At 34.7% G+C, this 14,257-nt stretch overlaps 1 pseudogene; it reads right to left on the bottom strand.

Moving 5' to 3' along the window:
• Window positions 1-11,886: 11,886 nt before the first annotated feature.
• LOC149549345 (L-type lectin-domain containing receptor kinase IV.3 pseudogene) lies at window positions 11,887-13,845 on the bottom strand (annotated as a pseudogene).
• Between the last annotated feature and the right edge of the window lie 412 nt (window positions 13,846-14,257).

Genomic DNA, 14,257 nt, shown 5'->3' with positions numbered 1-14,257 from the left:
AATTGCAGCTAGTTTGGGAAAACATGCCTTCTTCAGTTGAGAGATCAGAAACTCCAATCATCAAGCATAAAAGCTAATATGTATTTCAGTACAAAATCACATAAGAATGCATTACAATGGGAAAACATGTTTTGGATGCCTGAATGTGGCTATTGATACATAACCTGTTGTGCATATGGATTTGCATTTATTGATAGTTGGTACAGTATTTATTGCTCAAGTTTGCTTAGAAAATGACAAAAACCAACAACAGAACAAAATTGCCTATAATGGAGACCTCAGTGGCATTAAAACCATCATTCAGAAATGTGTTTCAAGAACACTGACTTAAGAACTAGAACCGGTATTTAAAAAACTTTGTAAAACTACCATCTGAAGCTGAAAATGATGGGAAATTGAATTCTTTTAGATATGGTTTAGCTTAGTTTTTTCTGGAACTCTAATATTCAAAACAGTTTTGAATTTTTCTGGAAAGTTGAGTTCTAGTTCCGGAGCCTTTCTGGAACTATTGTTAAAACGTGTAAAGTTTTATAAATGTTGTTGTTGCTGGAAATATTTTATAATAGTGCGCCTTTCTCTCCATGAGTTGTTGCTGGAAATATTTTTTATCACACACTCTTCATATACCACAAGGGAGATAAATACATAGGAAGGCCTTGAACGATACTCAATTGACCCATAACCTGCTTAATTCTGAAATTCTAGTGCCTTTGCTCAGGAAGGTTCTTGGGATTAGATGCAATTTCCTCACTCAAATTGCTTGACCTTCTGCCAATAGTACATGTCTTAAGCTGGTGGAGTTTTTTTCAAATATTGGTAGCATGACCGATGCTTGAACATGATCTAATGGTTGTAAGTTTTAAGCTAGCTACCTTAGCACATTCACGTATGGCCTGGGTGCTAATAGTTTCTTCTTTCTTCTTTTTCTATTGTAGCTAGCTATTCAGGATTGGATTGAACTCTTCTTTCGTTTATGATAAGCTAGCTATAATCAGATAAAATTTGGTTATTTGAGGACACCGACATTGTTTTATTCCTTTGTCTCTTTTAGCTAGTCTTTAAACTCGGGTGTCTTACTAAATGCTGGTTAGCATTTGAATCGCAAGCCATTCTTGCTTAAAAAGTGTAGTTAGCCCCAATTTTGAATTAATAGAGAATAGAAACTGTATGCCTTTTTTTAATGTATTTTGTTAATACTAAATCCATAAATTGCAGGGAAAGAATTTCAGCAGCGACAGCTCAGGAAGATCATGGACCGCATTTTTGATTGTTTTGCTGCAGAAAATGACCAAATGACTGTAGATCGACTATATATTGCTATTCTTTTGGTTTTCAAGTAGGATTCATTTATCCTATCCAAAAAGCTAGTTGAATGCTCTTCTCAAAGAATCAAGGGATATTTTCTGTGTTGATCAAAAACTTTGTATTGGGATAGTATAATTATTTTGACTCTTTTCAGTACTTCCCGAATCAATACCTGTTCCTTTTTTAAATTTATGATTTGTTCTTGATGGGCCTGTGATTTTTTCAGTACTGATTCAAATAGTGACATCAACAAACATTTTCCTAGCCCTCACAATGATCCACCATGGAAGGATGAAGTAGAAGAGATGATACAGGCCAGTTCATCTTGCTGCGTTTTCTTTTAATTCCTTGAATACTAAACAATTTCTATAGTGTATGGAAACAGGTTGTAAAGAGAATCTCCATGGGCCAGATCTTTACAATTGAATAATTTCCTAAAGTTGTGATGTGTTCGTAATCAGCCCTCAGCTTTTCCTATAGAATCTTCTGTTAACTTTTTGAGTTTCTTAGGTGGTTAATGAAATGTCTCAATTTATACAGTTTTATGGTTGTCTCTCTATCATAGTTGTCTTTACCATTCATGACTGTCAACTAAATGTTGTGATCTCACACACTGTTTCTAGATTTGCTAATAGAAAAAGCTTCTCCATTCATATTTTCAATAAAAAGTTTTCTCAGTCTTCAAAGTACAACATTTTAAAAAATGACATGTATAAGATACTCTATTCAAAATATAGTTTCCGACTTTCCTTAAATTTAGTATTAGTTTCCAACATCATTTCTTTTGTTTTATTTTCTTGAGCAGATGCCTTTACTATCCATGTGGGTATTGTATTTTTCCCTACTCTGTGGTCTTTTGTAGAATTGTATCAAGTCCTAAGACCTTCAATTCCAAGCTAGTGAATTGGCCTATTTTGAAAGGAGGCTATGAGTTTGGAGCTTAGTGCTGGTCTGTGATAGTAATGGATGTAAAAGTATAAATTTGTGGTTCTCATACTAAATGTTAGGATTCTTCTTTGTTTTTGTTGTTCTCATGTGTTTTACCCAAAGAAGAATATAGATATGAAGATCAAACTCAGGGCTGCAAGTATCAATCGATCTAACTTGTATGAAGTAGTGTATTCTGAAGTGCCATAGACCTAATTTTGATCATCTATGGATATTTATAAAATTTATGATTTCTTTTTCTTTATGAAGATGATTAGATTAATAGTAGACTATTTGTTTAGAGTGTATGCCAACATCCTGTAAATTTTTTTTTCATCAAACTGAACAAATTAATAGTCACCCTTAAATAATTTTTCCTTGATCATTGCTTTGTAAGAAATGGTAAGAAACAACATTCACACAAAAGAGAACAAATATCATAATGCAGAAAAAAAAAAGGATACTTTAAGACCAGTTCAACATTAAAAATCCATTTGTTGAAACTTGATACAATTCAGTTAGCGATAATTAGATCTATCCTGAATCACTTCATAGTATTAAATTGGTTACCTCATATACTAGATTAAATGTACTCTTGCTGATAGTTTATATTATCGCCTTGCTGCCTAACATGCCTCTGATCTACTGGTATGACAAATAATGAAAACTATGAAAGGACTATGCTGTTTTATATGATATAGCAAAATATTATCTGATTTAGTTTTTTAGAGCTGATTGTTGATCCTCCAAACTCTATCTTGCAATGCTCGATGAAACTTAAGACTAGCCCCAAGGAACAATGTTGGATGGGACAATCAAGTGGGACTCATAATCAAATTGCAACTAGTTTGGGAAAACATGCCTTCTTTAGTTGAGAGATCAGAAACTCCAATCATCAAGCATAAAAGCTAATATGTATTTTATTACAATATCACATAAGAATGCATTACAATGGGCAAACATGTTTTGGATGCCTAAATGTGGCTTTTGATACATAACCTGTTGTGCATATGGATTTGCATTTATTGATAGTTGGTACAATATTTATTGCTCAAGTTTGCTTAGAAAATGACAAAAACCAACAACAAAACAAAATTGCCTATAATGGAGACCTCAGTGGCATTAAAACCATCATTCAGAAATGTGTTTCAAGAACACTGACTTAAGAACTAGAACCGGTATTTAAAAAACTTTGTAAAACTAGCATCTGAAGCTGAAAATGATGGGAAATTGAATTCTTTTAGATATGGTTTAGCTTAGTTTTTTCTGGAACTCTAATATTCGAAACAGTTTTGAATTTTTCTGGAAAGTTGAGTTCTAGTGCCAGAGCCTTTCTGGAACTATTGTTAAAACGTGTAAAGTTTTATAAATGTGTCTGAATCTGCTAAAATAAATTCTCAATCATCTTTTATTCTAAGGAGATTACAACAACTTCTAATGGGGGCAAAGGGGATGGTGCAAATGTAGTTTTGATCTCTTGATTCTAGGAGTGTCGAATGGGGATGAAGAGGGTGATTTGAATGACATCCTAGTCTCTTGATTGCTTGTGTCTTTTCTTAATTTACTGTCAAGGCAATAATACTAATTCAATCAAACACTCAGGCTTAAAATATATGTCAAAGAGTTATAGTAGTCAAAAGCTTCAAGGTGCTCTTTGTAAATTCAGAATGGTTCATTGTGTCAACTTTTATTACCCATGATCCATCAGGATGAATGAATGAAAGATTTTAATGATTCCTGCAAGACCAAGCAGTCCAAGGGAACAAGAGCCACATCCTTAAGTTATTGTCAAACTTATTGTCAGCGAGTTATTATCTTGACCAAGAATCTAGCCATCTTGCTGATCTTTGTTGACTTTTAAGTTGTTTTCATATGGAATGGAAACTAGAATGTTGAAACAAATACATCCATAGCTATGACTAGAGATTATGATAACTTACATGGAGTCCAACACTATCCTTTCTCTTATTATCATAGTATTCTGTAATCTACTGTAATAGATTACAAAATTTTATTAAAATAAGAGCCTCATTGGATGTCTGAATCAAAGATCATTTTATGGAATTTGCATCATGTGTCATAATTGCAAAATTTCTAGTAGCACAAGAAATCCAAGCCTGGAAATATTCCCACGTAATCATAGTGGCCTCTCTTTGTATTAGTAAACATAATCACATCAAGTTTATATGTAACAGAAGTATAGCTTCCAGTCTATGTATGGTTTTCTGAACAACATTATACATGGTTTTCTGAACAACATTACACAGTTTTCTATCAAAACAATTGTATATCATCAAGTTAGATTGTGGAAATATATTGTCTTTAATTAATATCTTTTGTGGGAGGGAGATTTTCTATAAGGCTAAGCTCTTTCTCTTTGAAAAGCTAATGAGAAACAGGGATTTAAAGAAGATGTCAGGCCTAGCTCTCCTAAAAAGATGTCAAAGTTTTCAAAAAAGCTACACAATTTTCTGCCAGAAAAAATACATGATGTGTGCTAATATAATCTATTTATCTGATGTCTTTCATGAGAGAGATTTACTTTAAAAAGACGAGGATCAGGGTTATATAAAAGACTAAATGCCTAACTTTTCGAGAAAATTAATGAACTTCCAAGGTAATTTATTACAGAAAACTACACTGTTTTCTTTTTAAGGCATTCCAGTTATTTATTTGGATTATGGAATTAAAATTATTAATGTCTAAAAAAGTTCTTTGGTAGCTGTAGTCATTTTAATTTCTCCATGAGGTCAACATTGACATCATCTAGGTCTAACCTAGGCAGATGAGCAACATATGAGCTTAGTCTTTCAAGTTTCTCTGCAACAAGTGGCCCAACTTTTAGCAGAATCACAACTCTTTAACAAACATTTTATGAATCAAATTAATAGTTGTAAAGAACTCAAAATTTAATACCAGCAATAGTTAATGTGGATCCTTTACGTATGAACCTATTACTGTTATGATATTTGCGCACCTCTGATAATCATAAAGGAATTATGTGGCTATTGCATACCAATGACAGCAATAGTTCAGACAGGAGAAGTCATCAAATCCCTGTTTCTTTAAAACTTGGTCAGCAGGTCATAACAAGTGTAGATGATGCATTAGAAGAATATCAAGATGAAGAACAATCCAATTCAAGTGACGCCAACAATTAAGAAAACTTAGCACAAGTCTAGAATTGATGCTCCTCATACACAAATGGATAAAAGATATGTTGTAGCCAGTATGCACTAGCAGTTGATTTCTCTTGTGGGCTTATTTTTGTTCGGATGGGAGAGCTCAACAAATCTCCTACCTTTCTCAAATTTAAACATTGTGTCAATAAAAAACTAAGTTACCATATTTGCTCAAAAGCCAAGAATTTTGACATTCAATTCGCTTACATTTGAAGCCGGTTCGAAATTGTTACAAATTCACCTGTTACCATTAGAATTCCTTGTAAATTTGTATTTTTGAACCCTAGTTGAATTTTGAGTGAATCTGGTTGCCTTCAGTGAAGCCTGGGAGGAATGTGAAACGAATTTCAGTGAATTTTGAGGCCAGGCAGTGAGCAGGTGCTGAAGTGATTTGGGGTCCAAATTTAAGGTTGTTATAATGGGAACTCCAAACAACATGGTTTTGGTATTTGTCAAATGTTCCTGTCAATTAAAATACAAAAAAGATGACAGGAAATGAAGAATACGTTGTGCAGGAGGAGATGGCTGCAAGTATCAATCGATCTAACTTGTATGAAATGGTTTTGGTATTTATCTAAAATGTTATTGTTTTCGGCTGAATAACAAACATTAGTCATTGATTGATATGGTAGGAAAATATAACATATCATAGATGAGGAGTGGCAAATGATGAATGCTCAATTGTAGAGCTTGAGACCATATGCTGATAGACATGTGCTCTGGTAGACGATTGTAGAGTTCGTGGTTCTGTGCTATGTTATATGGTTTTGGCATTTATCAAATGTTCCTGTCATTACTGGCTTCATATTTGACAATATGGTCTCATCTTTCTGAATTATATTGTATACTACATTTTGCAGGAAACATTGGCATTATCCTAGGTGGTACATACAAAGCATGTGAAAGGTTTGGAAACCTTGAGGATTCAGTTTGTGAAGAAGATAGATGATGCTACGTGTTATTTCTATTTTAAAAACTAAGAAAGAGCTGTCATAGGATGGTATCAATTTACACTTTAAAAGTGGGCTTTTCAATGCAAGTAGTTTTGTATCATATATTAATATTTACAATCACTTCAGAATATTTTTTTATTGAAAGTAGAGCATTATAAGTTTCTAAGTAATATCATCAAAAGATTTATCTTCTGTGTAAACCTCTTCAGTGCCATGCTCCAAGGTATTATTATATTATTAAAAGTGGACCAAATTTAAAAGGTTAACTCTCCTTCACTAGAACATTAAATGTTATATTAAAGTAGAAACATATAGTGAACATGAATATCCGAGTAAATTGATCTTAAATTGAATAAAAGATAGGTATCAAAGTTATGAGAGAGTGAAATTGTTACAACATTAAGGCACAAAGTTGATGATAATGGAATTCATTTATTTGTATCTGTTGGCTTAGATCCTAATTCAAAGAGAAAGCTCTGACCTTCATTAAAATACTCTTCTTGAGACATTAAATTTACACTGTCCATAATTATGATTTTGTATACTTTTCAGATTTAATTTCCTTCTAAAGCTTTCTCATCCTGATGATGGATTGTGGAGTGTGAGCCAAAATGCTGATGCAAATAGCTCTTACACAATTGAATCCGAATTCTTTGCACACTAACTCATCTTCCTTTTTTGTTATTTTACATGACTCTGCCAGCCTATAGTAGATCTAATAAGGTACAAAGACACCAATAAGTGGTGGGGATAGAATCTATATCTTCATGAGAAATTTTTGACATGTCTGTGACCCTGCCCCATATGCTTGGAACCCAATTACTAGAACAAATGAGGAAAGTAGATGAATTTGGTCATGATGCTTTCTCAAGGATGCACTGAATTGCTGAAGGGGAACAAATTCGTGACTGTGAAACATATTTTTTATAGCTTGGTTATCCCTTATTAGTCCATGACAATTGGCTTCAGTTTAACATAAGGGAGAAACACTTTAATCATATATTTAAATGTTTTCCAAAATTATCAATTGGACTTTTTTATCACAAATGAGTATAGATGTTTCCAACTGTCATGAAGAATTTTGAATGAATTCTATTAGCTTTTTCCTTCTACAGTGGACATATGGCTCCTGAATACATGATGGAAGGACAGCTATCGGAGAAAGCTGATATCTTAGCTTTAGAGCCTGCACTAGAAACCATTATAGGGAAAGATAGTATAGATTCATTACTAAGATAGATATTAAAGCTACATTTTTAATCTATAGAGCTATAAAAATGGGTGTTTATTGGAACATCCATAAGTTTATGTTGGAGTCATATTGAACAATATATTTTAGTTTTGACTATAGGTTCAGAGACATTACCAAGCACCGAGTTACTAGTTTTGGAGCAGTATCAAGGTAAACACTAGAACTACAATCTGTTTTTCCACATCTTCCATTCTAATTTTGTGCCTTGAACATGTATCTTCTAGATCAGGAATCACTATTTAGGTACTTTATTCTTTACACTAGGAAGTGATTACACCATACTTTCTTACTGTCACTGAAGTAATTTTCTTGAACTAATTTTTTTGAAAAAACGTTTTCTATAATTTTAAGCTTATTTTCAGCTTCAATAATGCTAAGCAAGGGGAACTATTTCTAAAAAGGGAAAAAATTCTTTGACTAATACAAAAACAGATTAATAGATTATTGAATGTATTTGATGGTTTATGTTCACCTGTTGATCATTTAGCTAATGCATTGAAGTTTGAAAGCAATTAACTATATGGCTAGATTTGGAGAATGCATATATGAATAATGAATATTTCTTCAAATTCAATAGGCATAAGTTATTTACTATCATTGGTTTGTTCACAGAAAGCCATGGACTCCAATCCAGTTCACTAGGTACAGTTATAGGGTTCAGTTTGATGTAGATGTGCACAGGTGTGAGGTATGTGCACAAGACAAATCATTTTATTAATATAGTTTTATATTGTACAATGCAAATTGTCAAAAAGTTTTAGTAGGCATCAAGTTCATTGTTCACATGCATGCTTAAAGACCATGTTAACGTAAATTAGCAGTGTGTTCCTCATTGAAGATTCTGTAGCATTGAAGCTCTATGTGCAGTTTCCTCTTTGAAGCATACTCAAGACATGGTATATCTGCTTTTGTCAATAAAAGGGAAGTGAAATGTTAATTGTAAGGAGTATTTATATTGCTTTGCTCTTTAAAGAATTAAATTACACTAAACAATCATCCAAACACTGAAGAGCAACACTATATAAACAGGTTGGATTTTGGTGGGATTACAAAGCTTATGGAGGGTATCGATCCACAACATAATCATTTACGACTTTAAATTGTATAGGGAGCATACTCATTCAATTAGCTATAAACAGGGTGTGCTAAGTCTCATGAATTAGGCTATAGATCATGTCAAACTCCTCCTATGCTTGTATCCACACTACTTTGAGGATAACTACAATGGTAAAAACTCACTGGCTTTGTTTTCACAAAAAGTAAAGTTCAACGAACACCTGATCATGGAAGTAGCCATAATAATGAAGTATGTTGGATTGTTTTGATTGACTCCAGATTTCAATCTCCTTAGCAGATGTTATCCCTGACACTACTGCAATTGGCTTTTCAAGAGTACTTTTAGAGCCACCATCTTTTATTTGAGTTTTTCAGTTGCCTATGCAAACTAGACTTACTGTTGGCGATGCAATGGATGTAATATATGAAGACGCACACAAAGTTGAACTAGATTTATTATTTTTTGAAAGCCATGGCTGCAATTCCTTAAACACTTCCAGTATTTTTGTTATAATTTCAGTCTTTTTCTTCGCTCTTTTCCCTTCTTATGCAAGACATGTTGACATTTGTCAAATTTCATGTTTGTAGGCATATTTGAGGAGTGTAAGCAATTACTGTGCACACAATACCAAGTGCCAAGTTATGATTATAAAACATATAAAAAAAATGACAATATGCTTGTAAAGGTACAGAATTTCCAGTCGACCTCCTCATAATTTATACAGCCTTAGAAACAGATCAACTTTTAATTTATTTTAAAATTATGCTGTGTTGACTTACTATCTTTTTGAATTGGTCTGTTGCAATTTTGTTAATATATGATATAGACCTAATAGTCGAAGCATTCAGTTCAAGAAACAAATCTGGTAAAATGATCAATGTATCGTTATTACTTGATCAGTTCTTTGATCTATGTTAGTTTTCAAACATCTGAGAATCTCTGTTGCTAATACTAAAAGAGTATTTACACTTGGTATAGATGGCACTTTATCCAGGCAATATGGTTTCAATGCTAATCTAATACCTTATTCATACTCATTAAGCAGCAGTATAATTCTTTCTTCACATATTGCTAATAAAGATAGCTTCACAGACATCCCTTCTCAATTACATAAGCTTGACAGGACAATTATTTGAATGTGCATATTCAAACCTTGGGTGATTGGACTAGAAAACTTGAAAATGTTTTCTCAAAGGTATAAAAAATAAAGCAATTTCCTCTTATCTTCTCTATTTTGCCAAAATTCATCTTTAAGTTACGAATTCCTTTTCTGCATCAACTACTTCAATGTTATAAACACTTACTCTGAATCAGATTATGTATTCTTCACAAATAGGTTTGTGACTTTGCTATGGATGGCAAAAATGGTCTTCTGAGGCCTGATCTAATTCAACAAGAAAATTGTCCAAGGTAAACAGCTATTTTATGCTTTAGCCTAAAGTTAGATGAGGGTTATAATACTGAAACCTGTTTGACAGCAAAGGGATCTATTGAATCAATATGTTGGAGCTCCTCCTGCACAACGTATTCTTCATTTCCATTGTCATTTGAATTTTCTCAAAAATTCAATAAGATTGTTTAGGTTCATCGATTGAAAAACAGATCTAGTTAGAAATTTAGAAACAATCTTATTTAAACCAATATGGATTGTAAAATTTTCATCCATAAATTTCTTTGAATCTTAATATTTCTAAAAGCTTTTTTCCTTATAAATTCTTAATGTAAACAATGTATCCACAGGCTTATCCTCCACCACCACAGGGTTATCCTCTGGTTCGGTACCCACAACAGCGTTACCCTCTAGCTGGATATTGTCCAATTCACTAGTTTGGAACTGAAGGTCCATCGCACTTCTGACATTGTTAATCTGACATTGAAATAGCCTAGTTTCCACAGTGAGGACCTCCACTAGAGACATAATATAGAGGACATGGCTTCTGGAAGGGATGGTGAGTATTCTCATTTCTATTTTTTATTATACGCAATGGATTTATCTTTAAAAGTAATTTCAAATCTATATAGGACTGATCTGAATCTCAGTCTAAATCAGCTAGCTTTAAACCATCCCTCATCTCAAAACCCGCTGTTGGTAAGAAATAGATAATCGAAGGAATGATTGGATTAGGAAATGTCTTATTGCTTCCATATTTCATATGACTCTAACAAATTATTTTCTCCATTTTTTTAATGTAGTTGTGCTGCCCTCTGCTACTGTTCTGTCTTCGAAGAATCCTACATTTGAATTGGGAACATAAATTTGCAAAAACTTTTAGTAGGCATCATAAAATGAGATGATTGGATTAGGCTTTATTGTTTAGCGTTTGACTTGGTATCCAGTCACTATCATTGTAATATATATTTTGATAAACAAATATGAAATTGGAGACATTGCCTCTTCGAAATTTTGAGATACTTCCACGATATCTTAACTTCACATATTTATAAAGTTTAACTTATAAGTTACATTTATACATATGGTTGTCTTTCTATGACAATTATCTTTACCATTCATGACTGTCAACTGAATATTGTCATCTAACATACTGTTTCTAGATTTTTTAATAAAACAAGCTTCTCCATTCACATTTTGAATAAAAGGTTTTCTCAGTCTTTTTAAAAATGACATGTATAAGATACTCTTCAAAATATAGTTTCGGACTTTTTGTTTTTCCTACAAATTCTTTTCCTATCTAAATTTAGTATTAGTTTCAAACATAATTTCTTTTCTGGTTCATTAAAGCTAATATTCCTAACAATTCATATACCAGCTAGGTGAAATTAGACCGTACATTTTTGGACTACATTTGAAATCACATATATACTCTCCTTTGCACATTCTTGAATATATTAACTGCTCACAGGTTCCATATACTATCCCTAAATTATTCACATTTCTTTGTCTCATGTCAATAGGCAGGGACTCCTGCTCGCACGGAGCTCTTGTTATATTCGAAAAATCCACATGAAAACTCTTTTTAAATTCAAAGTTGTCCATGGTTACATGGGTAGTGCCTCTCTCTCACATGAAGCCATAGGCATAAGTGAACACAATTATATTGTGGTAGTGGGAAGTACATGACATTAGCTCGAATCCGATAAGAACATGAGTTTAACATGTGGCGACGAGGAGAATGTAATAGTTACATTAACAATCAAGTCAAGGAAACGATAGATTAAATAAAAGTTTAGTGTGAAGTCAAGTAAATGATGTTGACTACTTAAATAAACGATACTTTAAATAAACCCTGAGTATTTCGACATTTCACGTAATTAAACATATTCTAACGCTAAAAGCTATACTAAACAAATACTTGTTCTGTACAAATACTTGCATCCATTAGTAGTCCAAAGTTGATGAATAGATCGATGTTACACATTGACACCACCGGACACAGAGTTTGACTTGGAAATGAAATCGTCTGTAACGCCACTTGAATATGGCAGTTGTGTTCTTAAAGAACTGCAGACATCCAAAGAACACGGAGAGTCAAATCCTGGCAGTGGAGCTTCTTCTTCAAGAATTTGGAGGACTTGTCTCATCATAAGCCTACCTTCTGGCTGAGGATTAGAACAGATCAGACCCAGTTTGAGCACTCTTTCCATCTCACCTTGAACATAATGCCCACCAAGATTTGGGTCGGCTGCATCTATCAGACTGCCTCTGTCATACAACTCTCTCACCCTGTCAACCAGAACAATGCCATCAGATTGAAGGGAGAGATCAACTGGTCTCCTCCCGCATGCAACCTCCAACATAAATATACCAAAACTGAACACATCTGTGGCGGGACTCGCCTTTCCTGTTTCTACGAATTCCGGTGCAATGTACCCCAGCGTTCCTACCACGCGAGTGGTGTGCAAGTTTCCGTTATGCTTGTTCTGACGAGCAAGCCCGAAATCTCCCAACTTCCGATTCAGCTCTAAGTCTAGCAGAAGATTGCTGGACTTGATGTCTCTGTGCACTACGCATTGCTCCCACTCGTCGTGAAGATACAGCAAACCTGCAGCTACATCTCTCATCACTCTGTACCTCTGATCCCACTTTAGCATCTTCTTTGGGTTTCCAAATATCATCTTGTCCAGGCTACCATTTGCCATGTAGTCATAAACTATGAACAGCTGCTTTGCCCGCCTGCAGAAACCTCTGATCTGCACAAGATTTCAATGTTGAAGGCGACCAAGACTCGAGATTTCTGCTACGAATTCCTTCACCCCATCATCTGTTTCTTGAAGGATACATTTCACCGCTACTTGGAGGCCGGTTGTGAGAAGAACTCCTTTGTATACCCTACCGAAGCCCCTGGATCCCAAAAGCTCTTCCTCTCTGAAACCCCTGGTTGCAATATGTAGGTCTTTGTACTTAAACCTGTGAGGCCAATACTCAATCTCCCATTCTTCAATAAGATCTTTGTCCCTATATCGCTTCCACCGCACAAGTAGGGTTGCTACAACTACAAGGACCAGGACCAGAACAACGCAAGCTGTACTGGTGCCAACTATTAATCTGGAGTTTGAGGTCCTTGATTTCCTGCGTACAAAGGATGGAAGAGAAGACATATTTAGGGACGGGGCAAAGCTTCCGTTTGTAGCAAAGCTCCAGGCCAGGATGTGATTCTCTTCATAAATGGTTCCCGAAGCCGCTGAGAAACCAACGTACATCTCTTGCTCAAAAACGTTGGACAGGGATATATTTTTCATATGTAACAGAGGTTTCTGTGGGCGATCAAGACCAGCTTCCGCAATGGTGACTTTGAGCTCCTTCTGAAGATGATCATAGTCAATCCAAGCTTGAATATTATGTCCACTACGGAGATCCAATTCGTGGAATTGGGTGTTGTTAATCCAGAAGCCTACAGGTGTAGAGTTCACAGATCTGAGGTCGCTGAGATCCACACCAACGTGATTGTCGTTGATATCCCCAAGTTCCAAGTTCTTGTATGTGTCGAACTCAACTGCAAACAGATGATTCGAGGCATCTCCCATGTCTGATAAATTGCTAATCAAGCCAAGATAGAGACCCGGCAAAAATCCCTCTGGAGACTTGGTGGGCGTCATAATGAACCCCATCCCAAACCCAGATTGTGAAGCAGGAGAAGGAACAATACTAAACACAAAAGTTGTGCTAAAAGAGAAAGTTGAAGTCAGATCTTTCATACACATAGGAATTGGATAGAAAGCGCGGCCAATAGTATATGGAGGTGGTTGAGTAAGGGAGATTGCATTGGACTCCACTCTAGCATTACCGAATAATTGGAGGCTCGACGCACTAAATTGGTTGAAGACAAAATGTGTGTGGGCTTGGGAAATAAGCAAGGTGTGGAGGAGGAAAAGTACAGGGACCATGACGCGCGCGCCTTCCAATGTCAATATCCTCATGTTGGAACATAACGAGCAGTGTATATCAAAAAGCATTGGACAACTTTAGAGAGATCTCCAACAGGTTTAAATAATTCTTTCCTTAGAAAGCAAAATTGAGCTTGAAATGCACCTATGAAAGAGGGAAAAAATACATAAACCCAGCTGACAAATTGATCCAGATTTACCTTTCTGTGTATTCCAGAGTTTCCATTTCTTTTTAGTG

The sequence above is a fragment of the Cupressus sempervirens genome, chromosome 7, assembly GCF_028749045.1.
Source record: "Cupressus sempervirens isolate cs-2001-9-10 chromosome 7, ASM2874904v1, whole genome shotgun sequence".
Taxonomy (NCBI): Eukaryota; Viridiplantae; Streptophyta; class Pinopsida; order Cupressales; family Cupressaceae; genus Cupressus; species Cupressus sempervirens.
Note: the sequence above shows the minus strand (reverse complement) of the source record. Positions and strands in the feature narration are given on the sequence as shown.